The sequence below is a fragment of the Pelodiscus sinensis genome, chromosome 1, assembly GCF_052426305.1.
Source record: "Pelodiscus sinensis isolate ZL-2025 chromosome 1, ASM5242630v1, whole genome shotgun sequence".
NCBI lineage: Eukaryota > Metazoa > Chordata > Testudines > Trionychidae > Pelodiscus > Pelodiscus sinensis.
The window spans coordinates 136,432,776-136,442,929 of record NC_143052.1 but is presented as its reverse complement, the minus strand read 5'-3'; positions in this window follow the sequence as shown (position 1 = coordinate 136,442,929).

Below are 10,154 nucleotides of genomic sequence, written 5' to 3'. Positions count from 1 at the left end.
GCCCCCCGGGACGTGATAGACCCCGGAGCAGAGGGACCGCTCCAGGAGATGGAGGAGGAGGAGGAGGGCTCCGAGAGCCAGGAGCCTGCCGGCAGCCTGCCAAGGACCCGGGACTCCCGAGGCACCCCACAGAACCGCTCGCCTGTGTCGTCGTAGGCCGGTGAGGCGTCCACCTGTGAGTACCCTCGTGTTCCCCTTATGTGTACGGGGAGCTGGGGCGAGAGGGAGCCCCGGGACCGTGCGCCTGGGCCTTGCCCACCACGGAGCAGCAGCTGGGGATCCTGCAGGGGCCCTGGCCTTGCAGAGGGGAGCTGGGTTTCACACACCTGGGCCCCTGGGGTAATTGACCGCTGGTCTTGTTGCACCACAGCCGCAGCACCTGGGCCTGCAGGGCGCACCACACCGCCTGCAGCAGCTGCCCGTAGCCGGGCAAGCAGGAGAGCCAGGAATGAGGAGGACTACCAGAGGCGGCACCTCCGGTTCCTGGATCACCAGCTCCGTCTCCAGGACCACTGGGTCCAGAAGGACCTGAGGCTGCGCCGGAGGAGTCTGGAGGCCCTGGAGGAGCAGGGCCATGCCCTGCGAGGCCACCTCCAGAGCCTGCTCGACCGCTTCCCAATTCCTCCTGCTCCTGCTCCTGCTCCTGCTCCCCCTGCTCTCCCTGCTCCCCCTGCTCCCCCTCCTGCTTCCTCCACACCACCCGTCCCTCCTGCCCCCCTCCCCACAACCATTTCCCACCGACGCCCTTCGGACCCGCAGTGTGGTGAGACGGGAGAGGCAGCCGGACTCCCACCCCTGAGCTTTCCTTTCCCTTCCTCCCTTCCCTCCCCTTCCAGCTCCCTCGTCCCAGGTTTCCCCCTCCCCTCTCCCACCCTCATTCCTCCCTTCCCCCACCCTAGTTATGTGAAATAAACATACGTTTTTGTTTGAAAAACAGGTGTCTTTATTTTACAGTAGGTAGGGAGGGGAAAGAGGAAGGGGGGTAGGGTGGAAGAAGGCCCCAGTGGGGCATGCAAGGGAGAGGTCAGTCCTCCTCCTCCACCTGGAAGCTCTCCCGCAGGGTTTCCCGGATGGCGGTGGTACAGGGCTGACCGTAGTGTCCAGCCATGCGGTCAGCCTCAGCCATCCAGGCTGGCAGGAAAGCCTCCCCCTTTCGCTCACACAAATTGTGGAGCACACAACATGCTGCCACCACGGAGGGATGTTGTGTTCGGCCAGGTCCAGACGGGTGAGGAGGCATCGAAAGCGGGCTTTCAGTCGCCCGAAGGCCCCCTCCACCACGATGCGGGCCCTGGTCAGCCTGGCATTGAAGGCCTGGCGGGAGGGATTGAGGTGCCCCGTGTAGGGCTTCATCAGCTACGGGTTGCAGTGGGTAAGCGGCATCCCCCACCAGAAACACAGGCATGTCCACGTCCCCGACCCTAATGTGGCGGTCGGGGAAGAAGGTCCCGGCCCGCAGCCGCTGGCACACGGAGGAGTTGCGGTACACCCGGGCATCGTGTGCTTTGCCGGACCAGCCCACATCAATGTCCGTGAACTGGCCCCGGTGGTCACCCACGGCCTGCAGGTTCACGGAGAAGTACCCCTTGCGGTTGACGTACCGGGATGCCTGGTGTTCCGGGGCACGGATGGGGATGTGCGTCCCGTCGATGGCCCCCCCGCAGTTGGGGAAGCCAAGGGCACCGAACCCCCGGATGACGGCGTCCAGGTTGGCGAGGCGGACCACCCTGCGGAGCAGCACCCGGTTGATGGCCTTGACCACCTGCGGAGAGAGACACAGCAAAGCGCCAATCAGTGGGGCGCCCGGGTGGCTGGGAGCGTTCGTGCCCTGGCAGTGCCCCGTGCCCCACTCCCGGAAGCAACCCCCCTGGCGGCGTGTAGTACGGCCGGGTCAGACCTACCCCTCCGGTGCGGGGCGCTTTCGCCTCCTCCCGCCCCCCCTTTGTCCCTGTGGTGGCCCATCCCCTCCTCGCAGCCCTCCTCCCCCCCGGTTCGGTGGCCGACGAGTGCCATACCTGCATGAGCACCGCTCCGATGGTGGATCTCCCCACGCCAAACTGGTTCCCGACGGATCGGTAGCTGTCTGGCGTGGAGAGCTTCCAGAGGTCGATGGCCACCCGCTTCTGGAGGGGGATGGCGGGCCTCATGCAAGTGACCCTTCTGTGCAGGGTAGGGGTGATCCACTCGCAGAGCTCCAGGAAGGTGTCCCTCCTCATCCTAAAGTTCTGGGTCCACTGTCGGTCGTCCCAGCGCTCCAGGACGATACAGTCCCACCAGTAGGTGCTCGTGTCCAGACACCAGACGCGGCGGGGCACGCCTGTGCCGGTGTACAAGGGGGGCCCCCACTGACCCCCGTTTCGGGGTCCTCTGACCACGTCCCGTGGGGGCTTGATCCCCACGCAATGTCTAGTCTTCCCGCTTTCAAGACGGGGGATGTGGGTTGTCGGTCGTGCCTCGTGCAACTGCACGGCCGATCACTAGCTCGCACGTTTCTCCCCCCCCTTACGGAGGGGGGGAGGGAAAAGGGGGCCCGGGCCCGCCCTCACTCACGGGCCCCAGCCCAGGGCCCTAAGGACACGGAGGTATTTAGCTCCGGTCCGGCTGACGGGGCTCCATGCCGAAACGCGTCAGCCCGCCAGCTCCAATGAGCTCTGCCCTGGGCTGCTTCCTTTCCCTCCTCAGGAGCCCTTCCTCCCTCGCCTCGTGGCGGTCACCTTGGGCTCGTCCGTCAGGCTGGCGGTTGAGCGTCCCTATGTCCTCCACTTACTCTGGGCTGGCCCCCCAGCCCCGAGGATTGTCGTGGCCGGACTCACAGGGGGGTGGTTTCGCTCCGCCCTCCGCCTCTTTGGCGACAAGCCCCCTCACGGCTGCCGCCCGACTCCTCTCTCTCCCTCTTGAGCGGACGGGGGTCCATCTTAAATCCCCCGCCGGGCGTCCGCCTTTGCTCACGTCACCAGGCGGGCGCCTCCCCTATCGCCCATCCTGTCTCCCCATTGGCCGGCTCCCCTGTCACTCCAGGCGGGGAAATGCCGCCCCCGCTACCGCCGCATCGGCCGCCACGGCGCTACCGCTTCGGGGGGGGGGCGGCCGGCTTTCCCTGCCCCGGCGCGGCCCGCGTGCACGCCGCGCAACCCCGGCAGGGCCCCCCCCTTAACCTCAGGAATGCCTGCTCGGCGGTGCCCCAGGGACGGGCGGGGGACGCTCCGTCACACCCCCCCCTTCCCAAGTCAGTTACCCTTCCTCGTTCCGTAGTTTCCTCCTCCTCCTCATACCGTCTCGAAAAGAAGTCTGCGTTTTGATGTAAGCTTCCAGCCCTGTGGGCCACATCAAACGCGTATGGCTGTAGGGACAGATACCACCGCATCACCCTGGCGTTTGTGTCCTTCATTGTCTGCAGCCAGCATAGGGGTGCGTGGTCCGTCACGACTTGGAACCTGTTGCCTAGGAGATAGTATCTTAATAAGTCAATTGCCCATTTCACAGCCAATGCTTCTTTTTCAATTGTTGCGTACTTACGCTCCCGTACAAACAGCTTGCGGCTGATATAGATGACGGGGTGTTCGTCTGCACCCTCCCCTTGTGCTAGGACAGCCCCTATTCCAGTTTCCGAGGCGTCTGTGTATAGGGTGAAGGGTTGACTAAAATCGGGCTGCGCTAACACTGGGGCCTGAGTTAGGCGATCTTTTAACTCCTGGAAGGCCTTTTCGCACTCCGGCGACCAACGTACCTTCTGGGGTAGTGCTGCACGTGTCAGTTCCGTTAGGGGGGCCGCTATTGCTGCGAAATTGGGAACAAAGCGGCGATAATAGCCGGCCAACCCTAAGAACCGCCTAACCTGTCGTTTGGTTCGTGGCGGCTGGAACGTGCGCAGCGCCTCTACCTTCTCGACCAACGGGTGGAGCCGACCTCTCCCGACTGTGTAGCCCAGATAGGAGACCTCCTTCTCGCCGAAATGGCATTTCCGTGGGTTCGCCGTCAGCCCCGCCTGGCGGAGTTCTTGTAGTATGGTCTTCACATGCTGTAGGTGCTCAGTCCAGGATTTACTATACACGACAATATCATCAATATATGCCGCGGCGAACTGGTCATGGGCCTTTAACACCCGGTCCATAAGCCGCTGAAAGGTGGCGGCTGCTCCATGGAGCCCGAAGGGCATCCGGACGAAGTGGTACAGCCCGAAGGGGGTTGAGAAGGCCGTCTTTTCCCTGGACGGAGGGGACAGGGGGATCTGCCAATAGCCCCGGGTCAGATCGAGGGTGGACAGATATTGTGCGCCCCCCAGGCGGTCCAACAGCTCGTCTACCCGTGGCATGGGATACGCATCGAATCGGGAGAGGGCGTTCACTTTACGAAAATCGATGCAGAACCTCATCGACCCATCCGGTTTGGGTACTAAAACTATCGGGCTACGCCACTCGCTATATGATTCTTCCACCACGCCCCACTGGATCATCTTCTGTAACTCCTCTCTCACCGGTTCCCACATCTTTCGGGGTAAGGGTCGTACCTGGTCTCGTACCTTCTTTCCCGGTTCCGTCTCGATGTGGTGGTAGGCTACCGTGGTGTGTCCGGGCTGCTCCGTCATGACATCGGGGAATTGGTGCAGTAAGGCTTCCAGCTCCGTCCGTTGTTCTGGGTCTAAGTCGTCCCCCAGCTGTAAAAGACTTGGGGTGGTTTGCTCTACCCCTCCCGGGCCTAGTTCTGGGTCTGGGGGCAGGGGGTTTATAAACATAGCCTCCCGTCCCTTCCACGCTTTCAGTAGATTTACGTGGTACACCTTAGTGCCTTCTGCCCTTCCTGTCAGCTTGACCTCATAGTCTACTTCCCCGATGCGTCTTACTACTTCAAAGGGCCCTTGCCACTTAGCCACCAATTTTGACCCTGGCGTAGGGAGGAGCAGTAGGACCCGCTGGCCTGGCTCAAAAACCCGAAGCCTGGCCCCCCGGTTGTAGTACCGGGCCTGCACCTCCTGCGCACTTTCTAAGTTGTCCCTCGCCACCTCCGCGAGGGTCTTCAACTTCTGTCTCAAGTTTAGAATATACTGTACCGACCCTCGCACCCGAGTTTCTTGATCCTCCCACCTTTCTCTGATTACATCCAATATGCCCCTCGGTTGCCGCCCATACAATAACTCGAAGGGTGAGAACCCGGTGGACGCCTGCGGGGCTTCTCGCACGGCGAATAATAGGGCTGGTAATAGTGTGTCCCAGTCTCGCGGATCTTGCTCGGTGAACCGTCGTAGCATGCCCTTCAGCGTTCGATTAAACCGCTCGACCAGCCCGTCCGTCTGGGGGTGGTACACCGAGGTCCTTATACTCTTAATTTGGAACAGGCGGCACAACTCCGCCATTACCCGGGAGGTAAAATTAGTGCCTTGATCGGTTAGGACCTCTTTGGGCAGCCCGACTTGAGAGAATAGTTTCATCAATTCTGTCGCTATGGTGGTAGCATGCGTGTTTCGGAGGGGTACCGCCTCCGGGTATCGTGTGGCGTAGTCCAGGATGACCAGTATGTACTGATGACCTGCTTTTGACTTATCCAGGGGCCCCACAATGTCCATCGCTATTCTCTCGAAGGGAACGTCGATCACTGGGAGTGGGACCAGGGGCGCTTTTGGTACATTTCGGGGGCCCGCTTTCTGGCATTGGGGGCATGATTCACAAAAGTCCCGCACTTCGCGGTACACCCCAGGCCAGTAAAAACGTTGTAATATCCGCTTTACTGTTTTCTCCTGCCCTAAGTGTCCGGCCCATGGGTTGGCATGGGCCACCTCCATGAGGGGGTACCGGTACCGACGTGGTACCAACAGTTGCCATCGGGTGCCCTGTTCACCCCCCCCATGTCTACCCGATACAGCCGATCCGCTCGTACCTCAAAGTGGGGTCCCGCCGGTCCTTCGGTTGCCTCCACTTGCCCCTCGGCTTCCTCGCGTGCCGTTTCCCAGGCATGGCGTAACGTGGGGTCCTCTCTCTGCTCCTGGAGGAAGTCCCCACCGTCGAGCTCCAGGTGGCCTAGGTCCCCGGGGTTCGGCCCTTCCTCTTCCGGGGTCACGGGGGCGTTGCCTGCTGGCGCCTCCCCAAGGGCCCCTAGGCAGTCGCCCTCCACCCCCGGGCCCCCGGCCTCTTGCCACTCTCTTACCGCCCTACAAAACCCAGTCCAATCACGTCCCAGTAGGGCCGGATACGCTAGTCGAGGTGCGAGGACCACATAGCACCAACTATCTTCTCCTCCATCGTGCAGTTGTACCCACGCTGTGGAGTACTGGTGCGTATCCCCATGCACGCACTGTACCTGCACTGGTGGTCCCCGGGGCCCTCCTTGAGGAACAAGCTCGGCCCGCACCATAGTCTGACTGCACCCCGAGTCTACTAGGGCCGTCACCCGTTCATCCCCAATCTTCACCTCACGCAATATCTTACCGTCCGTGGTGGGTACCCCATCCCCGGCCAGGGCTTGCGCGTACGAGCAGTCCATGAAGGGGCAATCTTTAATGTGATGTCCTTCCTGCCCGCAGCGAAAGCAGGGCCCCCTGGGCGCAGGTGGTCTCGGAGGGCTTACACCCGCTCCCATCGCACGTCCGCCGCCCTCTCGTTGGCCTTCCCGGGGTGGTAGTGACCAAGACGGCGCCAATGGTCGCCTGATCGGTCCTCTGTTGACGTCCCACTTATTGCTCCTTTCGGGGCTTCCCTTGGGGCGGGGGCTTTTTGCCGGTTCTGCCCGCCGGGGGGGGGAGGCCGTTCCGGCCTATGGCCTCGTTCCCACCCCTCGGCGGCTTCGTAGTCATTCATTAGCTCTATTGCTTCACTCAACGTGGAGGGGTGGTGTCTTCGTACCCAGCGGGCGCCCCCACTGGGTAAAATATTGACGAACTGTTCCAGGACCACGAGCTCGGCCACTTGCGGTCCAGTGCATTGCTCGGGGTCCAACCATCTCCACGCCGCCTCCCTCAGTCGTTGCGCTACGACCCGGGGCCGTGTGCCGGGGGGGTATTGCTCGCCCCTGAATTTTTGCCGATATGTCTCCGGCGTGATCCCCATCTGGTCCAAGATGGCTTCCTTCAATTTATAATAATGTAATGCATCTCTATCACTGAGACTACGATACGCTAACTGGGCCTGGCCCGTCAGGTAAGGGGCCAAAATAGTCGCCCAGTGGCTCTCCGGCCATCTCGCCGCCGTCGCCACCCATTCAAAGGTCGTCAGGTAGGCCTCTGGGTCGTCGGTGGCTCCCATCTTGGTCAGCCGGATACTCGGGCGGGGACCTGCCTCTCCCATCTCCTCCGAGTCGTCCTCTCGTGCCACTGCCGTCGGAATCTGAGCCATCGAGAGTCGGGTTTGTTCCCTGAATTGCTCGGCTAACTCCTTCAGTAGTTGCCGCTGGTGCTCCTGATGTTGCATAGACAGTTGTTGGATTAGGGCCGTCTGTTGTTGCTGGCTCTCCCGGTGGGCGGCTTTCATCCACTCCAGGACTTGGGCCGGGTCCATCCCTTGGGCCTTTTTCCGGAGGCGGCGGGCCTCACGGCTCCCCCCCGGTCTCGGCTGAAAAAAACCTTTTTCGTCAATTTGCTCCGCTCAGTGGTGCTTATGCCCCTCCTTACCAGGGGCTGGGACCTCTACCCCAATGCACCCACATTCTCCACCAGGTATACAAGGGGGGCCCCCACTGACCCCCGTTTCGGGGTCCTCTGACCACGTCCCGTGGGGGCTTGATCCCCACGCAATGTCTAGTCTTCCCGCTTTCAAGACGGGGGATGTGGGTTGTCGGTCGTGCCTCGTGCAACTGCACGGCCGATCACTAGCTCGCACGTTTCTCCCCCCCCTTACGGAGGGGGGGAGGGAAAGGGGGGCCCGGGCCCGCCCTCACTCACGGGCCCCAGCCCAGGGCCCTAAGGACACGGAGGTATTTAGCTCCGGTCCGGCTGACGGGGCTCCATGCCGAAACGCGTCAGCCCGCCAGCTCCAATGAGCTCTGCCCTGGGCTGCTTCCTTTCCCTCCTCAGGAGCCCTTCCTCCCTCGCCTCGTGGCGGTCACCTTGGGCTCGTCCGTCAGGCTGGCGGTTGAGCGTCCCTATGTCCTCCACTTACTCTGGGCTGGCCCCCCAGCCCCGAGGATTGTCGTGGCCGGACTCACAGGGGGGTGGTTTTGCTCCGCCCTCCGCCTCTTTGGCGACAAGCCCCCTCACGGCTGCCGCCCGACTCCTCTCTCTCCCTCTTGAGCGGACGGGGGTCCATCTTAAATCCCCCGCCGGGCGTCCGCCTTTGCTCACGTCACCAGGCGGGCGCCTCCCCTATCGCCCATCCTGTCTCCCCATTGGCCGGCTCCCCTGTCACTCCAGGCGGGGAAATGCCGCCCCCGCTACCGCCGCGTCGGCCGCCACGGCGCTACCGCTTCGGGGGGGGGCGGCCGGCTTTCCCTGCCCCGGCGCGGCCCGCGTGCACGCCGCGCAACCCCGGCAGGGCCCCCCCCTTAACCCCAGGAATGCCTGCTCGGCGGTGCCCCAGGGACGGGCGGGGGACGCTCCGTCACAGCCGGGGCACCGCCGCGGCTCCTCCACGGCTCCCAGGGCAGCCAGGCGGAGAGGCAGGGGGCTGACATGCACCAGGAGGTGCCAGGCAGCCTCGAGCCATTGGTGGCAGGCTTGCAGCAGCAAGTCCAGAAAATGCACCAGAAGGTGCAGGGTGAGCTGTGGCTCCATGTTGTCACCTGCGGCGGCATCCCCGAAGGGAAGTACCGACACAGACGGGCACAGAGACCAACACTTTGCTGTCCCTCGGCGAGGTTGGCAAGCAAGCAGGAAAAGCTGAGAACCGGCTGTCCAGGGGGGTCCCTTTAAGCTCGAGCCTCAGATAGCCTCAGACAGCAGCCACACAAAGCAACTACTGACCTGATGCCCTGCCAGAACCGGTTTCAGCTGCCCTTAAATGCCCCCCTGCATCCAATCAGTGTGGACGCGCTAGTTTGAATTAGCAAAACGCTAATTCGAACTAGTTTTTAGTTCTAGACGCGTTAGTTCGAATTAGCTTAGTTCGAATTAACTAATTCGAACTAAGTTAGTTCGAATTAGCGCTGTAGTGTAGACATACCCATAGTATTGTTCAACAACTGTTAAAAAAATAAACTTTTTTGGAACTATTAACATGTGTTATAACTGTGGTAGGAGGGGGGATTTCAACCTGGAGGGAGGGAGGGAGGGAGGGAGGGCAGACAACTGAAGGGTAATGGCGGTATCGCCTGGGCCGCAAGGCTTTGCCACCTCTTGTCCGTGGACCCTGCCATCCTCGGGCTCGAGTAGTGGCTGCAGATGACTCTGCTCTAGCGGGGAATGGGGGTGCAGGGCTGGAGGGGTGGCAGGGGCTGAGGGAGAGGAAGGGGCATCAGAGGGGGCTGGAGCTGGATGGGCAGAAGGAGTCCCCAGGGGGAGAGGACCTGGCACACCCAGGGCCTCCCGGACGGTGGCACACATTGCGCTCCAATGTGGGAGGAAGTCCTCAAGCAGGCAATTATGCCAGCGAGCCTCCTCCCTGGCTCTTTCGGCCATGGTCTCCTGCATTTTGGCCATGGTTCCCTCAATGTTCTCCATCACCTCCACATGCCTCCGCAAGAGGTCATTATAGGCCCTCCAATGCCTGCGGGTACTGTGAGACCAGGTGGGTGGTGGTACAGGTGTCGCTCGGCGGTCAGCAACAGCAGGTCCGGCTGTGGAGGAGAAGAGGGAGAACCGCTCAGTGTAAGCAATTCACACACAAGTCCTTACAGCAAGGGATGGGAAAATTTTCAGAATGTCCCTTCTTCAAGAAATAACTAACTCTGATCTTTTCATTCCATTCATTCTGATCTTTTCATTTCCAAAATTTTCTGTTTGGAAATATTGAAATACCTTTGTTTGAAAACATCAAGTCATATTGCTTCAAAATGCCAAAATATTCTAATATAAATTATACATAATATATGTAAAATCAACATTTTATTTTACTAGCAAATCTGTTCTGTGATTTTCTTTGGATTGTACCTGATGAGCACACAAGGACTTGAGCAATGATAAGTGTTAACGAGCTGCAGCATCTTTTCAGCTGATGACAAGTTCTATCACAGAGAAAATCAGAGAGGCAAGCATAAGTGAACCATCAGGATCAGGAAGTGGTTTGGCTGGTAAA